General features: G+C 42.9%; 1 protein-coding gene across 5 annotated transcripts in view; it reads left to right on the top strand.

The window, feature by feature from the left end:
- Window positions 1-1,370: 1,370 nt before the first annotated feature.
- The window catches only part of NCOA2 (nuclear receptor coactivator 2), a 285,796-nt gene continuing 266,682 nt past the window's right edge, over window positions 1,371-20,484 (top strand). For 2 of the 5 annotated variants that reach the window (XM_027596602.2, XM_027596551.2), the window contains exon 1: window positions 1,477-1,759. The gene's annotated coding sequence lies outside the window, so the exon portion shown is untranslated. Of the gene's footprint in view, window positions 1,445-1,476; window positions 1,760-2,005; window positions 2,125-3,133; window positions 3,313-20,484 lie in introns of those variants that run through there. The other 3 variants (XM_027596559.2, XM_027596567.2, XM_027596577.2) reach the window with 3 other exon arrangements.

The raw sequence follows: 20,484 nt of genomic DNA, 5'->3' as shown, positions 1-20,484 counted from the left end.
AGGTTTTTGGAGAGCTGTGGGTTTTTAGGGAACATAATTCTGTTATGCCAGGTAATAAAAATAATCTTTAAAAACTTACTACATTAATACACAGTCAATGCAAACATTTTAAACACTGTAGTTAAGTGTACAAAATAAAAGTGGAAGTACCCCATTACACACTCATTATATACTCCCCAGTGCTAACAATTTGTTGTAATAGCCTTCCATTTTCCATCTATAGTCACACACACACACACACCACACATTTTCTTTCCAAAAATAAAATTGGTGGTATTCCCACAAATTTGAGGTTGAAGATATTAAAAGTGTGGGCTTTTGAGCCCGCCAGGACTGGGCTCAAATCCTCTCCGGCTTCCTGGCTGTATAACCCTAGGCAAATTACTTTATTTCTTTAAGTTTAAATTTTTTGTGAAGGGTAAAAATGGTAATTACCTTGTAAGGCTTGAGGATCAAAATCAATAGCGTATATAAATTACTCAGTCCAGTGCCAGGCACATAGTAAGTGTTCAATAAACACTATTATTGTCTATGGCAAGTGACCTTTTCTTGTAAGACTAGAAGGAAATTTGTTATGCAAATGTTCATTTTTTCCAACTAACTATATCTAAGTTGGGAAGAGGTTGCTTTCCCAAAGCATAAAACTGATCCAAGTAATATTTTAGTGAGAATTCTCGAATTTTTGGTGCAACTCTCCTGCACCCCCCCCATCACTTTCTGACGTCTAGGAAGTGGACTTTCCAATAAAGAACTTCTGTGATTCATGTCGGGACGAGAATGCTCAACCAGGTTAGGTTTTACACACTGTGGACACTTTTGCTTTATCGGGCGATTGCTGGGTGGCACCCCTTTCAGCTAGCCTCCCGCAGTCGCGCCCCTCCATCCCTTCGGGAGTTACGGCTGCAACAGTAGAAGTCTACCCTCGTAGGAGCGGAAGGAGACTTGATGGACGAGGAGCACCTCCAGGACGCAGCAACAGACGCGGGGCGTGCGAGGTGCGCCCTAGGGGTGCAGGCTGCTGGCGGAGGGGCCCGGTCCGAGCCCCGGCGGGAGGCTCTTCCCCGGGCGAACCTGGCTCTTGGCTTTCCCCGATCTTCGCCCGGGGCATCTTCCCCGCCGTCTGCAGCCCCAAGTACCCACTGCCTGCACTCTGCAGCCCCGGCCAGTCCCATCCTCTCGCTTTCTTTTTTGGCACTGCTGCCCTTTGCCCTCCCATGGAGTCATCTGTTTACTCTCCCTTCACTTGCAGTCACCCATAGGACACCCTCCCTTTGCCACAGTCACCCATTTTGTCCCCTTTCCCTTCTCCCCCTCACTCTTCACCTCTCCCCGGGTCGCCTTCTCAGAGGACTCTGCCGACGGAGATGCTGCGGACCCCGCGGCCAGGGTCTGCTACCCGGAGAACGCTCCGTCTACCTTTGCCCCCTCCTCGGGGGCGCGTGAGGCAAGTTTCCGCCCAGTCCCTTCCCCAGTGACAGGACTTGGCGGCGGCCACGGCCAGGGAGGCGGAGGGAGGGACGGCCTGGCTCCTGAGCCCCCTCCCCTGCTCGCGAGCTCGCGCGGTTTGTGTCTCTCTCCGCAAGTGCGGAGACGCGGAGGAGGAGGAGGAGGGAGTTGGGGGAGGATCTCCATTGAAATAAACAACCAGGCAGCAGTTATTAACACGGGAACATGGCGGCCGCAGCCTCAGCCACAGCTTCGGCGGCGAAGGTCAGCGCCGACGGCAGCCGGCACCTGACGGCGTGACCGACCCGAGCCGGTAACCGCACCTTCCCTGGGGGCCGCGAGGGCGGGCGGGAGGCGGGCGGCGGGCGGGGGGCGCCGCGTCCCCACCCCCGGCCGCTACTGCCCTTCCTGCGCCGAGCCCGGCGGAGCCGTGCGCCGCGGAGAGGGCTGTTTTTGTGTGCGGGGACCGCTGCCGGAGTGCGCGGAAAACGGGAGTTGCATCCCGGAGGCGCCGCGAAGCTGGGGAGTTGGGTCTTGGGGGGTGGGGAGGGCGGGAAGCGGCGGGGAGACGCGGAGTCCCTGGGAGAGAAAGGAGGCGCTCCAGCGCTTTGCGAGAGCTCTGGAGACGAGTCCCGGAGCGCGAGGCGGGCGGAGGCTGCAGCCCGCGGCGCCGGCGAGGTGAGAACCGAGGCGCGGCGGGGAGGCCGGGGGCGCGGGCGCGGCTCCCGCCTGAGGAGCTAGGCGCCAGCCAGCCCGCCCGGTGCGGGGTCGCCGAGCACCGAGGCTCCTGTCCCCCTCGGGGGGAGAGAGGCTCAGACGGGAAGGTGAATCCTGAGAAGGTGCATTCTTTAATGGAAACGCGGAGCGACTGCAGCGGAGGGTGGGAGTCGGGCGAGGGGAGGCAGTACTCGGGAAGTGCTCGGGGGTGTGTGAAGGTGAAGCGCGATGTCAGGGGCGGCCGGCCGGGTGAGACGCTGGGAGGAGGGGATCGGCGGCCCGGCGGGCGGGCCGGGCCCGTGTCAGCGCCGGGGGCGGGGGGCGAGGGGCGCCGTGCGCCGCGGGCGGACGGGAAAGAGCTGCGGCGGGCGGGGCGGGCGGCGCGCTCGGGCAGAGCAGGCCGGGCGGCGGTGGGGGCGGGGAGCCGGGGGCCGGACCGCGGCGGCGCCGAGCTGGGCTCGCCCCTGACTTAACTTTCTGGGTGCGGGCATGTGTGCAGGAGGCGCGCTGGGGCCGGGGCTGGGGGCGGGAGGCGGTCCGGGAGGTTCCGGGTTGGCTCGCCAGCGCCCCCTTTTCTCTCCCCCTTCTCCCCGCCCCTGAAGGGACAGGCCCTCAGGGCCCCAGGCGGGAAGCGGGAGGGGCCCTCCCGGCTGACTCGCGACGGTCACACCCCGGGCCCGAGGACACTTCTCCTTCGGGCCTCTGGGGGCTTATGAGTGAGGGGGCCGGGGTCGTCGCGGCGTGTCGGGGTTCCCCGTCCCCCGCCCCTCGCCCCTCCGGGGAGTCCCGGAGGCGCCTCTTCCGAGATCGGGGGTGGGTCGGTCCCTGGTTAGATGGTTCCTCCCTCTTCCCCCTCCCTCTAGTGGTTTCCGGGGCCTGCGGGACCGAGGGGCGGGAATCGGGGACCCGAGCCCCTTGCGCCGGCCCAGAGCTGGACCGGGCCTAACGCTCTCGGGGTCTGTCATGGTAGGGGAAACTTTCCCACACCGGGGACCAAGCCTGAACACCTCCTCAGCCACCTCGTCCTCTAATCCCACTCCCACTCCACCTCCTCCAACGCCTTCCCCTCCCACCGACCCGAATCTCGCTGCGTGTGACTGATGGGGCAGTGAGCCAATCGAAGGCGGGGAGCTGACCTGCCGGGTGTCGGTAAGCCAATCGTGGGGACCGGAGGAAGGAAGGGGGCGGGGTTGCTTCCCGACCAGTTAGAGCAGAGTTGCACGCGGGGCGGGGGAGTCATGGAGACGCCGAGCTAGCTACTCTTGTCCATCCCTAGTCACCCGGTTCTTGGTCTGTGCGGTAGTGTCACTTATAGAGTCTCCCACTTAGGAGGCATGTAGTTTACGCGAGATACTGTATTTTTCTTGGTGCCACAAGAGACGTCGTCTTAGACACGACGAAGTCTAAAGCCACTTAGTATGTGGCAGTAACTCTCCGAGGCCCGTTTCTAAAATGGCATATATATTGTAGTGATCGTGTCCTGGACCTCAGCGACGGGTTTACGTGCAGAGGCTCATAGGAGTTATCAGTTTACCCCTACCTCACTTTCATTCAGCTACTCCAGGGTGGGGACAGTGAATTTGCAAGGGTTCTCTGAAAATGAAGGCATCGGGATAGTCTTAAGTCAGTTGATTATTGGGAGTGTAAAGCATCATTGTTTGTAATGGCTTCACTGGTTCCTTGTTTAATTAGACCGCCAGTTCCCAAAGTGCACTTGGAAGTTCGGCATTTGGGATGACCTTAAAAAAAATTTATGGCATGCGTTTTGTTTTATTTTTTTCTTTTTCTTGAGTAAACAAAATGAAGTTAGGAACCAAAAGCATCACTTTGAAAAATAAAGCGTTGGTATTTAAAAAGCAAAGCTAGTCAAAGAATATTTGTCTACAGAAAAAAAAAAGTCTAAGTAAAGTGTAGTTTGCTGGATTACTCCCACACAAAAGATTCTTAAAAAAATAGTTTTCTTTAAACACACGGCTGAATTGTACAGTGTGTGAGTACTTTTCTGGTTTATGCAAGGTTAGGAGACATCTTTGGTTGTTTTATGTTGGTTTTTGGGTTCAGTATAGTGACTTTCTCAACTCCTGACTTTTAAGAATAGGGAGGATAGGTCTTTGGTTCTCAATGAAGAGCACAGGTTGCTCCCCAGGCATATGCTCCTGTTCTTTGTTGGTGAGGTTTAGTGCACACTGACAGCAGCAAGGATCGTTTTCCCAACTGGAATTTGTAAAATCTTTGGGAGTTCAAAGAACGAATCATGTTAAACTGAGAAGGAATTCATTCATTTTGTGCTAAGTATCCCTTGAATTTAACTGATCTTGGAAGGCTTTTTTGGGGGGGGGTGTCTTATGTGCTTGGTATTTATTTATACTGCTTTCTCAAGCTTTCATTAATATTTGGTTAGTATAAGAAACAACTGAGGAACTGTAGTTTTAGGAAACAGTATTTACCACACTCTACAGATGTGTTGTTGTAATACACCGTTCTCAAATTTATAATATGAATTCTCAATTCAGTATAATTTTGAGTGTTTACGTAGACAAAAATTAATTGCATTTTTCTGTAGCCCTTTGGGTGTTATTTTAGTGATAATAAAAACTGTGGTGATAAAACATTTAGCTGCCAGAAGTGGGGAATATCATAAATTAAACAACATTCAAAATTTGACAACACTGAAAACCCCCATCATTAGTTAATTTAGTTACTGATGGCCACTCTGACGTGTGCCCTTCTCTCTCTTTTGTATGTGTAAGAGCAACACATTATTTTACTTCATTCTCTACAACAATCCTTGAAAATGTTCTCAGATTCTTGGTGGCAGAGAGCAGCAAGTCCTCTAAAGCCTGGCTTGGGGCGGGGGGGGGGGGGGGGGGGGGGGGGGGCGGGGTAGGAAAAAAAAAACCTCTCAAGCATATGGAGACATCTAGAAAAAGATGTGCATCGTCAGCTGTGATTCCATTGTGTGCGCTCAGACTAGATCTGAGCCTTCTTCCTCCTGGGGATTTCAGTCTTAACAGAGGAGTTCTTTGACTTTTAGATGTCAGGGTACTGAAACAAGGTAGAAAGAAGCTCACTGATTATGAATTTTATATTTTTTAGATACTTTGACTCTGATTTTAACCTTTTGTTGGCTAAATATAATTTATATGACTTTTGTTCAGTGTTAGAGGAACATTTCACTGGAAATGTAAAATGTAAGGATCGGAGGGGGACTTGGGCTGGGGTATGAGTGTATAAAGGGGTAATGCTCCTTGGTCGGCTTTATCTATAGCTCTGTCTTATTAAAGCTTTCTAAGCCTCCCCATCAAGGACCTGTGAGCGGTGCTTTCATTACACACCCTATATTTAAGGATTCAGTACCTTAGCTGTTTCAAATCACATCAGGTTGAAATGTGACCCATAGTTGAGAGCTTGATTTTCTGAGAAAAATGTTTGTGTTGTATTGGGTTTAAAAGTGATTCTTTTAAGCAGTCTTAGGATGGTAGGTAGCAAAAAAAAAAAAAGTCTAAACAATTTTTCTAGAAGGCCAGTTTTCTGAAATGCAGTGTGTTCTTATTTGATATTTTGACCACTGTTATGTCATTGTTGAAATTATATTTAAAAGCCTAATTAATGCTTAGCTATTTTTATGGCAAAACTGCTATTTAAGAAATTAATGGCTTTTCAGTATTCTGTGATTATAGTTTTGTTTGGTAATTTATGTTATTACATGCTCTATCAATTTTAAATTAAGAGAATAGGAGGGAGAAAGAAAATAAGTTACTGCTTTAAGGTATTGGTCTTTTATTGCCGTAAATCTTAAAATCGGTGGAAATTAGTATCTTTTCCCCTAATGAAATAATCAGACTATTTACATACCAATGATGAAAGCCATTAAAAGGAAAACAGAACAAAACCTTCAGTTTCTTATACTCAAACCTGAAGCTCATTTTACCTCTATGACTTGCTTTCTAAACAAAAAAAATATTCTTAGCGTTTAAGTGTTTGTTTCCAATCTAGAAGGGTTTATGAATTGCAAACTGTAGAAAGAATGTGTTATGTCATGTTACTCTTTAGAGTCTGTTAAAAGTGATGTTTGGAAAAGCTATAAAATACAATTTTAGGTCATAGACCCTCAATTCAGACGGTATAAAGAAACTCGTACTTTATGGATTCTAGGTACTAATTTCTAAATAGAGGTGAGATTGTGACTTCTGTGAGTATTTTAGAAGCTGGTTTAGTTTTCCTAGCTGTTGTAAAACTGAGGCAAAACGTTATGAGAAGGACTGGAAATCTTAAAGGTAAACTTGTGTTTGAAGGTAACTGAAATGAAAGGACTAGATGGCCTGTAGGTAGATCACAATGCTCTTGGCTTTTAGGGCAAAGATTTTATGTCTATCCTATGAAATGTTCATCACTAACCACATTTCTGGCTTCCAATGGCTTATGATGACATAATGCAACTGGAAAAATTGATTCCAGGACAATTTTAAGTTGGTTCCCTAGTTGGAAATTTCTAGAGGAGAATTAAGTAAGCAGGGAACCTATGAGGATATTTTATTTAGCTGCTTTTGAGGCTTTTGGATGTAGAATCTTAACTTTAAGAAAGAGAGGAAAACTGCTTGTAGGTAGAAGTTATTGGCAACTCGTTAAAGGTTCTGAAAGAAAAAAACAGTTTTTAATTTTAAGTATCAATTGATAGATACACGAAGAATTGAAGTTAGCAGGTTAAATCTGGTAGAATTTATGCCTTTCAGGCAGCTAATTATGAACTGTTAAGAGTTCCCAATGGGTAACTTAAATCCCACATTGGGCTTTTTAGATCTTGTCTCTGCATTCTTGCCTCATTTAACCATTGTTTCATTCATTTGTTCATTATTTATTTGATGAGCATTTGAGTATCCTAGCATTGGCAGTGTACTTTGATAGTGGAAACCATCTATTACGAATCCTGTGATTTAATGGGGAACACAGAGTGGGTGATTTTTTTTGGTGGAGGAGAAGGTGGAAAGGTACATGTTCACCTTAATTTTCAATTTGCTTGGATACTAATGATTTGGTTTTTTGGTGTGTGTAATTTTAATTATATATTGTCAAAAAATTTTGCTTTGATTTGGGTTTGGGCTTTTTTTTCCCCCTGAAAATAGGATTAGGTTTATAAGTTGTTAAATGTCCCCTTAACTGATTAGCTTACAATCAAATAATTTTCTTTTAATGGGGGTATGAATATTTATAATTAGTGTTGTTTTATATTCTCTGGAATCGTGTCGTGTGTGTGGTCAGCATGGCAGTCTTTAGCTGGTCAAAGGTATTAGGGCAACTAGTCAGGGACATCCCAGTTTTGTGGAGAGTGTGCCTTGTTGCTGCTCTAAAGCTACATATTCTGGGCCTTCACACCCGAAGTTTCCAAAGGATGGAAAACTCCCTTGTGCAGCCTCTCACAGGTGTTCTTCTATGATTATTAGTTTTTCTAGATTTAACTCATTCTTACTCTTGACTGAAATGTATGTGTTGGGAGAATATTGACAGTGCAATGTAAATGATAATAGCAGCTCTCCCTGAGTGCCAGCAACCTGTTAGGGGATTTTTGAGTTGCATTTCATTCTTTCTTTTTTTTGCCACAGCCCTGTAAAATAGAGGTTACCTCATTTTTCAGAAGATGAAGCTTAAGAGAGATTAAATCCTTATGCCCATGAGCAAAACTTCAGGGGGAGGGGGAGGATTACCCTTGACCAGTGAGGGCGAGGAAATAAATCGTAAGTATCAGAGGTAATGGTGTCTGAGAATGTATTCCTTTTAGGAATCTGATAGAGAACATGTTTTCAGGCCTTTTATAAGGCTGTCAGTGTTGGTGTTTAGTCCATGAAAGGGAGAGAGAGACTTGAGTGGTTCCAGTCCTGCAAATCATGCCAGCAGGTGTGTAGCAAAGCCTTGCATCAAGGCAAGCCTATACCTGGACAGGTGTTACTTAAGATCTACAAATAGTCTCCGGCTTTTTAGTCATCAGCCCACTGTTTAACAATTCTTAAATTGCAGGATTCTTTTAATTTTCAAAAAATAAGAATGGTAATGGATGAAGTAAAAACAAGTAACATTTATTGTTTGCTAAAAACCTGGTGCAGGGTTCAGGCGCCCTTATTGTATACTCTGTGTGTTTCTCCCTGTAACACAGTGAGGTGGGTGCTCTTATTATCATTCCTGTTACGTAGTTCATGAAGTGGAGGCACGGAACTGTCAAGTTAACTTGCCCAGGGTCACACAGCCAGACTACTGGAGAAGAATTCGAATCCAGGCAAACATGGTCCCTTAGCCCTGTCCCCTTAATGTGTATTCTGTTAGCTGGTGGGCTGTGCTTCTTTTAGTGTAACGTGGTGGTGTCTTATCAAGTGCTTTGTGGAGGTAACACAGATCAGTAATTCTCCACTCGGGAAGAGGAAAGGGGTAGGAGTATATTTTGAGAAAGCCCATCCAGGTTGCCTAATTCTCACAAGAAAAAGCTAGGAAGATAAGTTCAAGAAAACTTGGTTGTGGGGGCTAGGGAGGAAAATAGATTGAGAGCACTACAAGGGGTTATAGGTTTAGAAAGGATGAAACACTGATACAGATACTTGGCTTCTTATTTCTTTACAATATATTTAATTCTAGTATGTTTAACTATTAGGTGGTGATTGTGGGATGCATGTTTTACAGATTTTGTGCAATCTCTGTGGCGTGGATGACTTGGTGTTGAGATCTTGTAGTCTTAAAAGAAGGCTGATAATATATGCAGTCATCTGACTTGTGCTCTGCTATTTGTGGAATTCTTCTGTCTGCTTGATTGTTTGCAGGGAGCGAGGAGAGCTTTCAGGGAACTCTTTCACCTATGCACGTGCGGGGAGCAGCATACACTGCTTTCAGCGTTCTAGCTCCCAGACACTGAAGACTTGTTGTCGTGGATGAAAATATAATGCATGATATTTTCTGTTACTCATTTAGTGTGTCCATGTGCAGTGTGATCCCACATATTCCAAGGCTTAGTTTGCGGAGTATGAGTGAGTTCTGGAAGTTCCTGTTGTTGCTGACTGACCTCTGCCCATTGAAGTAGCCGTCTAAATGACGATTGTCTTTTCTAGTGGATTATTTCTGCTTATAAAATCAGCTTATTAATCAAACATGAAGTGACTTCCCTTGCCTTTGGTGGTACAGTAGCATTTGTAAGACTATTTAATATTTATCTTAAAATTTCTAATTCTATTGTTAATATGCTTACTGATGAAAAGCTTTCAGTTATTGTCAAAATGTAAATTACAAAATGGAGTTGCATATCTTATAGGAACCTGTGTTTTTACCTGAGTCATTTCTAGAGTCAAACTAAAAGGGAAATTTAGATTGCTACATGGATAACAAACTTTTAGGGGCATCTGGCTGGCTCACTCGGTAGAGCATGTGCCTCGATCTTGGGGGCATGAGTTCGAGCCCCATGTTGGGCCCATGTTGGGCATAGAGATTACTTAAATTAAAAATACATTTTTAATGTGCCTGTGTATATTTTAAAACTAGAATTATTCATAACTGTGTTTATCAGGTAAATTACCTCTGGTTATTGTTGGAACATAGGTGGTGAATTCTTTCACATATACTTTTAGATACCTAAATAAGGAAAATGGAAATCTCTTGCTAAAAATCTGAATGTCAAGAGTATGGATTTCTATGAACATTAATAGCGTTTCTTGAAATTACAGAAATTGGTTATTTCATCGTTATGGAGACAAGCAGTAGGGGCTCGTGGGTGTTTGAGGTGATTGTGTTGTCCTGTCTGGGCCACCTTGTGTCTGCATCCTGTGGTGGGTATGGTGTTAGGTGTGCTGTGCACCGAGGCTCCAGCTTCTTTGGGGCTGGGTACTTTGAAGTGAGGATGGGCTGGTAAATAATGGCACAACTTTGGACAGCTTCAGTTTGGGTATAAATCCTTGTAGACTTTTCTCCTCTGCCTCCTTTTCTCCTTCTTCCTTGGCTTTCTCACTTTTTTTTTCTTAATGATGGAAGGTAGCTGGTAGTGAAGGGAACACAATCAAGATTATGGAGGAAGTCTGTTACTATCATTAAGTATTTCATGTATGATCATGATCTATGGTTTCCCTCTTTACCAAACAGATTGGCTCTGCTAACAGCACTTAGGGAAGAAGCTAGCTATTTGTTAAGTAAGCCATTAGGTTGAAAACAGATCACTTAACGGGCACAGTGTAGTAATTGGCTGCTTTGTTGTTGGAAATTAGTCGGTTGCTGGACAACATTGTGGTCCAGCACACTGGGGGGCTGAGCTTCTGTTGTCTAATAGGATTGAGTATTACATTCCTTAGTTTTTTTTTTTTTTAAGATTTTATTTATTTGTCAAAGACAGAGAGATATAGGGGGGCGGGGTGGGGCGGGAGCGGCAGAGGGAGAAGCAGGCTCCCTGCTGAGGAAGGAGCCGATGCGGGACTCGAACCCAGGACCCTGGGATCATGACCTGAGCCAAAGGCAGATAGATGCTTTATTGACTGAGTCACCCAGGCATCCGACATTCCTTAGTTTTTATGTATTTTATTTTTTACCTGTTTAAGGATATTGTTACAAACTCTGTAGTGTTAGATGTCTTGAAAGTGTTCATTAGGTTCAAGTGGTCCAAATAGTGTAAATTGGAAATAGACAATTTAAGATTGATGGAAATTGTAACCAAATTCCTGAAGCCTTAGGAATGCCTGCCTCTTTGGAGTTTCTGGTAGTGTATTGTATTTTCAATTTCTGGAATTCTATTTTGAGTCTTATCTGTAGTGTTCCTGTTGCTGTTTTAAGTAATAATATCTTGATTCCTTAAGACCCTTCTGTAAAAGTGTGATATAAAAATATTTATCCCATTAAAAATGTCGTTTTAATGTATCATAGCACCACTACGGTCTTTCCTAAATAAACACATGGTAAGTATAAATAATGGAACCAAGTGAAGGAGGTGGAAGTCATGTAAAGCTCTTTGATTTATGCTGTACTACCTTTTATTTTAAGCAGGAGGTGTATACAATTAAGAATTTTGATAAATGAAAGACTTTAAGCAATTACACACAAAAATGACATATTCATTGTGAACTGAACATATTGTCAGTGACAGTTGATAGTAACAAAAGTCAACAAAATGTCTGGACACTGAAGGACATTAGAAAACAGAATTGGAGCATTATCCTTCTCTGGTTAAAGGTTAAAGGATGCTCACATAATAGCATTCTTGTAATCATTGGTGATCTTACTGTAGTAGTAAATATTTTCACTTTGAGAAAAGACATTGAGGAGAAAAGAGAGAACCCCAGATTTTCCACTCGAGGCGAGCAAAGCCTTGGCAGGAAGGGACTGGGTCCGGATACCTCTGGCCTGACCTTGAGTGCCTGTGGTAGGGCCAGTGAGCTGGGCCTCCTGCAGAGGTCAGGACTCCACTAGGAGAGCCCCCCTCCCCTTCTCACTATCACTGGGAGCAGCTGCTGACCCTGTGGCGGGGAGGGAAGGGAGAGCCTGTGTAGATGGAGCATGGGGTGAGTCCCAGGGGACTGGGGTCCCAGATGCTTACCTGCAAAATTGTTGTTTGCATATGGATTTCTTACCAGGAGCTGGCTGGCTCTCATGTATAACATCTTCTGATCTGTAGCCATAATTCGGGCAGTGCTGATGGCCTGTTCCACTGAGCCCCACAGCCCTTCTAGAACCCCACGCTCTGTGAGGTGAGAAGTGAGGGGATTCTTCCACCCAAGAGCAGATAAAGACCGGGTATGGCAAGGGAAGACCTTCAAGGGTTTGTGATTTTCAGAGGCTGAGCACCTTTACCTGGCTTGTACCTCAGAGGAGTGAGGGAAGCCAGCACCTTCTCACCAAGGGATAGAGTTTTTCTGGCTATGGGTGCCCTTTTCCATTCTCTTCTTGAGAAATTTCCCGTTGAGGTTCAGGTGTTTTCCACAGTCTCATTGTAGATTTTTCCTGAGCCTGCCTCAGTTGTTCAGAGCTGTTTACAGTCTTGGAGAAAGAGATCAAGTGTATATTGGGGAGGGGGGAGAAGGAAAGGCATTCAGAAAGAAACTGGAGTGGCCTAGAGAGGAGTTGCTGTGTTGAATCTAGGCTAAAAAGGTTAGCACCATGCAGATGGAAGATAGCAATGCAGTAGAGTAGCCTGGACTAAAATCTATAAATTAATGAAGGTGTATATAGAATAAATCCAGGGTAGCAGGTACATGCCTTTGCAGCTTTAAGGACCTACTACTAGTTTATCAACTTGATCATACTGAAGTTAACTTATAGTTCTTGTTATTTTAAGTGGAATAGGCTTTTTATACAAACTTTTTTTTGAAAGTTGAGAGAGATAAATGGTGGATTAGTTCCTAATAGCAGTGAAACAAGTTAGAATTTTTGATATAAATTCTTTGGAGTTTAATATCAAGGAGGAAAAACTAAACTAAACTAAAATGCTTTGAATAATCAAGCATTAAAATTTGTCTGTCTATTGTGTTCAGTAAAGACGCTTAAAAATGACCATATGTATTGGCTTATCTGAATGAAAGGACATTGTACGTGTTTTCTTACTGGTTTGCTAAAGATTGAGTAGTAAAGATGGAGTATATATGTGTATATATTTTATTTATTCATTCATTCTTTGTCCCCCTCCTCCAAAATAGTATTACAGAACAGCTTAAAGGCTTTCATTTTTAAACTGTATTTGGACTGATTTAACAGATTCTTCTTCGGCACTGTAAGTCATTAATAGACTGATCTTCCCCAGATATCCCTTTAATAATAATACAAGTCCCCACTCATCACAGAATGACATTCCCAAACACTTACTAGATAAGTCTGTCACAAACCCATTTTTTTCCCTATTTCTACTCTTTACATGAGCCTTTGTACCCGTTAGTCTGTTCTTCCTGGCCTTGACCATACAAGTTCACGCTCTTTGATTTGCCTCGAGAAAACTGATGAGTTATTCTAAAATTTAGGAAGCAACCGTTTGATATAAAATTCAATTTATTGGAAGTTTATATTATTGATCTTAGTTAATAGCGAAGTATATGATCAAAACAAAAAGTATACATAGAGTCCAACAGTATTCAAAGGTTATTAGTAGAGATGCTTATTACATTGGTTACAGATTTTACAAAAAAATACAGAAGTCCACTTACCTTCAAAACAGAAACAATAAAGACTAAAATTTTGGGCTTTGTTGCTTCTGTAAAACTGAACATTTTTCACACTGAGACTTACTGTTTTTTCCCCTGCAGAATATTTTGACACTATGGTGAGAAGAGGGATTAATAATCTCAGTTTATAGTGGAAAGAGGAGAAAAAAGGTAAAGAAAACCTTGGGGAAATTCAGTAGTTCTGGAAAGGTAATAAAACAAAACCAAACAGAAAGAAAAGTATACCAGGGTTGGCACTTAAATACTTCCATTGAAGAAGTGATAAAAAAGAGAATGAAAGCAGCACTTGAAGGGCTGATGTCTCAATAGATAAATAATGAAATTCTACAGCTATCCAAAGAGCAAAGCCCTTATAGCACACACATTAATATATACTTGTAACAACACCTATAAAAATATTCTCAACCTTCTTCCCAAATCTCTACTTAAACAGTAATTCTCTATTTTGTGGGATCATTTTATTTGCGGAGTAATTCAGAAAGCTATCTATCTATCTGTCAGCTATTTACATTCTGTCACCAGCCAATTATATATTAAAGTAGTAAAAACAGTGTACAGCTCAGGTGGAAAAGCAGAGTGGTGCTTTGTGATGTGCACTGTCATATATATCTCTTTTTCTTAGCTCCTGTGATGCTGCAATAATGTGGTAGAACAAGTGACTAAAAAACTATTTCAATGCTGTATGTGATCTTCTTTCTCCCTCTTTGTGTGTGTGTGTGTGTGTGTGTGTGTGTGTGATGAACTATTTGAAATTAAGTTACAGATGACCTTTTATCCATAAAGCACATTGCCTTAAAATAAAGACATTGTTTTATAGAATCATATATAATATGAATATGACTATTAAACCCAAGAAAACTAATGTTAACTATCAACTCTCTAATCAGTTTTCCCAGTTGTTCCCAAACTGTTACAGTTTTGGGTTTCAGACCAGGAGCTAATCAAGTTCACTCATTGCGTTTGGTTCTGTAGTCTCTTTTAGTATGAAACATTGCCCCTAGTTTTTGCTTGTTTGCTTTTTGTTTTTTAGACATTTTTTAGTTTTTTTTAGTTAAAAAATTTGTGGCAAAATACTTATAATATTTACCATCTTAGTTTTTAAATGTGTAGTTTTGTAGTGGATTCACATTGTGCAGCCGGTCTTTTCAGTGTTAAGACTTTCAATTTCTCTAGGGGTGCCTGGCTGGCTCAGACTGAAGAGCATGGGATTCTTGATCTCAGGATTGTGAGTTCGAGCCCCATGTTGGGTGTAGAAATCACTTAAATAAATAAATAATAAAAAGACTTCAGCTTCTCCAGAAGTGTTAGGAAAATTAAATTGTTGGGGTACCTGGCTGGCTCAGTTGGTGGAGCCTGCGACTCCCAATCTCAAGGTTTAAGTTCAAGCCCCACCCATGTTGGGTGTAGAGATTACTTAAAAAAAAAAAATTGTTAAATATATTAATTTGATCAGGGCTGAAGAATAGCAAAACCTTTGAGAGCTTTATTGCTTGAGATTGTGGCATCTTAGGACATTTTCTTGGCATGCCCCCTCTGAATGCATCTCCTGTCTGGGCCCAGACATGTGTTCTACAAGCGCATCCTACGCCGATCGACCTCATGCTAGGAGGGATGCAAACACAGAGCTAGTTTGGTCTCAGAACGCATAGCGTAAGAGAACCCTAGGAGTTGTTTCCCTCCTGGGAAGTAGTAGATTTCTCTTTTAGGCACAGGATGGGGGTTGAGACATTAATTTTACAGCACACTTGGCTAACTAGAAAGCTTTTATTCAAACGCTTCTTGGGAGTAACACCATAGATACAAAAATTTGCTGGGATTTTACAGAGTTTGGCAACTTGAATTTCTTGAATACTTGACTACTCCGTAACTTTGAATTTGAAGGTTTCTGTTTCTGTTTCCTTTGGGGGGGGTGGTGTGTGCAGTGTCTTTATTTGTTCTGCCTTCTGACTTTTCCTGCCTGCCCCCATGATTTCCAGCTTTAGTTTCTATTTAACCTCCTATTCTCTTTCCTACTTCAGAACCTTATTAAGGTATAGTACAGCCCTCCTGTCTTCCCTTGTGAATCACAGTGGATATCTGGGATTCATTCTCAGTTTGAGAAATAGAGTCTAAAAGTAAAAATCATTCACAGGTGTGCAGATTATCCCAGTGAGATTCCTGGTTAGTCTCACCTACCTATTCCGGTAGAGAAGTAGTAATTATTCTTAACATAGATCTGGAAGCCTCAATGGAAAAGTTGTGAGTGGGAAAAACACTAGCACTCAAAGAGAACAAGAAATAACACAAGAATTTAAGTAACTCCAGGATAGCTCTCAACTTGAAACTTTTAAGCTTCAGGAAAAAAAAACAAACAAACAGAAACCAAGGTTATCTTCTCTTATTCAAAGTAATACTCTTGGAGGTGGAAGAGTGGAAGAGCCTCCACCAGGTGGAGGTGGAAGAGCCTTGTTAGGCTGATGGCCATGAATCTTGCACTGCACCTTTCTTCTCTTTTCTTTTTCTTTTTTTTTTTTTAAAGATTGTATTTGTTTATTTGACAGAGCATGATCAGGGGGAGGGTCAGGCAGAGGAAAAGGGAGAAGCAGGCTCCCTGTGAAGCAGGGAGCCCAATGCGGGGCTCGATCCCAGGACCCTGGGATCATGACTGGAGCTGAAGGCAGACGCTTAACCAACTGAGCCACCCAGGCACCCTGCACTGCACCTTTCTTAGAGATGGCAACACTCCCCCTTGCTACAACAAAAAACAAAACAAAATATGCTGCTCAGGAATAATGAGAATTACTGTTATTGAATTAATATTTATACTGGGAAATCATATACTTAGGAGATACATAAGAGAAATGAAGAATGGAAAGAAAAGTGGGACTGTACATAGGCCTTTTTATTTAACAGATCTGGGCAGATTGATTGATTGACTTGAGAGAGAATCTGCGGGGGGCGGGGGGCAAGGGGGCAGAGGGAGAGGGAGAGAAAGAGAATCTCTTAAGCTGACTCTAGGCTGAGCGCAGAGCCATTCACCGGGCTGGATCTCACCGCCTGAGATCATAACCTGAGCTGAAACCAAGAGTCAGAGGCTTAACCGGCTGAGCCACCCAGGTGCCCCCAGATCTGGGCAGTTTTGAAGTGAGTAGAATTTAAAACAAGTGACTCAGAAATCCCATTTTCTGTTTTGTTTTGTTTTTAAATTTCCTGAAATGTCTTCCAGACATACTAAGTGATAGCCTCTTTGTTCTTGTCATTTTATATATATTGTGATGCTTTTTAAAAATGTTGGCATATGAGAGAGGGTTGGACAAAAATTGTAGGTGTATTTCTGAGTAGCTCTGTGCTACACTCCAAACAGATAAGGTAGCAGGTAGCAGCCTGGGTCAGCAGGGAGGGAAGTACTTCATGAAATGTAACTGAAACAGAAACATTATGGAGAGATGGGGGCGGGGCACAAAAATAATATAAAGAAAGTGCTATTATTATAAAACAGTGGCTCTACAAAACCCTCAGAAAATGAGAGGTTGTGTATCTAATTTTTCTGATTCTGTTTTTTATTCCTTTGAGCACTTCATTTTTTTAAATTAGTCATTTAGGAGAAAATACTTCTAAAGATTTTTTTAAAAAAGTAATATCCACACCTAGTTTGGGGCTTAAACTCACCAAGATCAAGAGTCTTCTGCTCTGCTGACTGAGCCAGCAGAGAAAATACTTTTGAAATGTGAAGTATTTTCCTGCTTTCTTTTTTTTTTTTTAAGATTTTATTTATTTATTTGAGAGAGAGAGAGAGAAAGCACATGAGGGGGGGTAGGATCAGAGGAAGAAGCAGACTCCCTGCTGAGCAGGGAGCCCGATGTGGGACTCGATCCAGGGACTCCAGGATCATGATCTGAGCCAAAGGCAGTCGCTTAACCAACTGAGCCACCCGGGCGCCCAGTATTTTCCTGTTTTCTAAACTGATTTGAAATGTGCCAAAATTCACTCAGGTCCATGCCATCTTCTAAGGTACTGATCTGTTTGTCTCTCTGCCTTGTAACTGTAGACTATAGAGCCCATGCAACAGAATTCTAGGTAACTCCTGGACTTGCCCTTTTCTGTCTTTGTTCACTGGGTGTTATATTTTGTGTATATGTGTGTATAATTATTATTATTATCTTTTAATGACAGTGCCTTTTGTCTTTTCTGTTTTTTTGCATTTTATCTGCTGTGGGTTTAGAAATCAGATAACCAGATCTGTTAATTCAGCAAAAATTTAATGAACACTTCCAATATACCAGACAATGGAAACACAAAAATTTAAAAAAGAAATGTCCCCTATCCTTGCAGATCTCACAGGGAAGGAAGGAGTCATGTGGGCAAGTAATTACAACGTATGCATTAGAATAGGAAATTGTATTAGAGGGCTGGTAAGATATTTTATGGGGGCAAATGGTTCATTTTGTGAAGTGCTAGAGTATTTGATTTGAGCCTCAAGGGCTGATTGAGATTTCATCAGAGAAAAGGCATTCTAAGGAGAGACATGTGCATAGGATGAAGATAGAAAATATTATAGTATGTTTCTATTTTATTATTTACTTATTTTTAAACATTTTATTTATTTGACAGAGAGAGAGTGTGCATGAGCAGGGGGTGGGGGAGTGAGAGTGGGGGTGGCGGGGGAGAGGGAGAAGCAGACTCCCCGCTGAGCAGGGAACCTGATGTGGGACTTGATCCCAGGACCCTGAGATCATGACCCGAGCCAAAGGCAGACACTTAACAACTGAGCCACCCAGGCACCCCTCTATTTTATTTTTTATATGCACTTTTAATAAGATTTGCATGAGAATCTGAGAACTTTTATCTGTAAAACTAGTGATCTTGGGGTGCCTGGGTGTCTCAAGTTGGTAAAAGCCTCCCACTCTTGGTTTCTGCTTGGGTCATGATCTTGGGATCCTGGGATTGAGTCCTGCATCAGGCTCTGCGCCAAGCATGGAGTCTCCTTGCCCCTTTCCCTCTGCTCCTTCCCCCTCTGTGTACTCTCAAATTAAAAAAAAAGAAAACTAGTGATACTTAGAGCCCCAAATTTGGGATATTTATTTTGAATGTTTAGAAAGGAGCCTTTTCCCCCTTGTCTCCTTTTTAATTCTTGCTTGTGTTCTGGATTAGGGAGTTCTGTTTACTGTTACTATACAATATATATTCCACACTTGGTGGCATTATGCCTACAAATGTTGTGGGCTAGAGTTGGAAAAGCCATGATGGACATAGCTTATCTGCTCCATGATGTCTGACATTCAGCTAGAATGAAGTCTCAAAACCAGGGCTTGGCAATGGAATCAAGTGAAGGCTTGCTCACTTACATGCCTGGTGTTTGATGTAGGCTGTTGGCCAGGACCTCAGCTGAGTTGCACTAAAATACCTTTAAATGAATAGTCTCTCCACCTAGCTGCTTGGGCTTCCTCACAGCATGACGACAGGGTTCAAAATGTAATAGTTCTAAGGAAGCTGTCACCTTTTATGACTTAACCTCATAAGTCACATGGGGTTACCTTTGCCTTAGTCACAAGCCTCTCCAGATCCGGATTCAGAACACGTATTTGGGAACATAGATCCCAGCTCTCCTTGGGAGGAATGTTAAAAGTTGAACTAGAAGAGTATGTGGGATGGGAGGTTGTGGTCATCTTTGGGAACCATCATCTGTTAACAGGCTAAGTTGTAGAAAGTTCCAAGTGTTACTATCCTTTAAAGAGAAGAGAGGAAGGAGGATTTATTGTTTCTGAGAGATCCAAAGTGTTTCCATATGAGCCTCAGTGAGCAGCTGTTCTTTAGTCCCACAAAAGGCAACGTTCTTAAACTATATCTAATGGAATTTTAGTTAGATGTTTAGAGCTTTCTGAAAAAAAATTATATACTTTTCTTTTAACCAGAGGAAATTTGTGTGATTTAAAAGTAAATTTAATAATGATTAAGTATATATTGCCTATGGGTGGACCTGTTGCCTTAAGCAAGTGATTTAATGTTTAAGTCCAATTTCCATTTTTGTAAATGGAGATAATGATTGTTTGCCTCACAGAGTGGTTGAGGATCAAATAGGTTTTATTATTAGTGAAACCAGAATGAAATTAGATGATTTTAAAGAAATTTTCTGGTAACAGATTCTCCCTTTATCAGGGATTATTGACAGGAAAATTATAGGGCGTTAGTGAATCTTTCTAAAATTTTTCTTTTAAAGATTTATTTATTTATTTCAGAGAGAGACTGTACATGCTAGAGCACGACGGGGGAGGTGGGGTAGAAGGGAGAGAAACTCAAGCTTACACTGCGTTGAGCACAGAGCCTGACACCAGGCTCAAACTCATGACTGTGAGATCACAACCTGAGCCAAAGAAACCAGGAGTTGGACACCTAACTGTGCCACCCAGGTGCCCCTAAAATTTTTCTTTAAATTCTAGAATTATCTTTTTTTAATACAGAAAAATGTGGCCCATTATTTTTCTTTCCTATGCATGTATTTCCTGTGTAGAACTCTCACTTAAATGATAATGGCATGTATTTTTGGACTGTTTGTTTTACCAGGAACATTTCTAGCCCTGAAAGCCTCTCATGATATGAGTAGTAATTAACATAGTCCCCCCTGAAAGCACCAGGAGGGTGCTGCTTCAGCAGATCACTTTATAGATTAAGGCAGCTTTTTGTTCAAAAGATGCTTTTTTCATGTGCTGGGAGCACAGATGATAGAGTTTTTATTCTGAGTCTCCAGTCCAAATATTAGAATGCATAAATTGTCTACTTTGCTTGTCCAAATGGAAATTCCCATGTCTCATTGAGATTTAGAAAAGTATGGGGGGGGGGGTGTTCTCTGCTTTTTTAGAGACTCTTCAAGGGACTCTGCCAGATACTGTGGGGAGCTGGGCTTGAGAGTCCTCTGGTGGAGGTCCTGAGCCAGGGTAGGGTTGTGGGATTCTTCTTCCCACTAGGAATCCCAGCAACCTGAGATGAAGTAGAGGGTTAGGGACCCTCAGTGTGGAGATACCCGGTAAGACCATCTGTTGTACTTCTGTGTGTACTATTTGAGCTCACAATTCCATAGTAAGGCATTTCTCAGTAGAAGAAAGATCAGGAAACCATACACTGAAGCAATTGACATTTTACATACCATCAAGCACAGACTTGTCCTTGGGAAAGGCATTTC

The sequence above is a fragment of the Zalophus californianus genome, chromosome 4 (assembly GCF_009762305.2).
Source record: "Zalophus californianus isolate mZalCal1 chromosome 4, mZalCal1.pri.v2, whole genome shotgun sequence".
NCBI lineage: Eukaryota > Metazoa > Chordata > Mammalia > Carnivora > Otariidae > Zalophus > Zalophus californianus.
The sequence above is the reverse complement of the archived record's forward strand: the minus strand, read 5'-3'. Positions and strand labels throughout refer to the sequence as shown.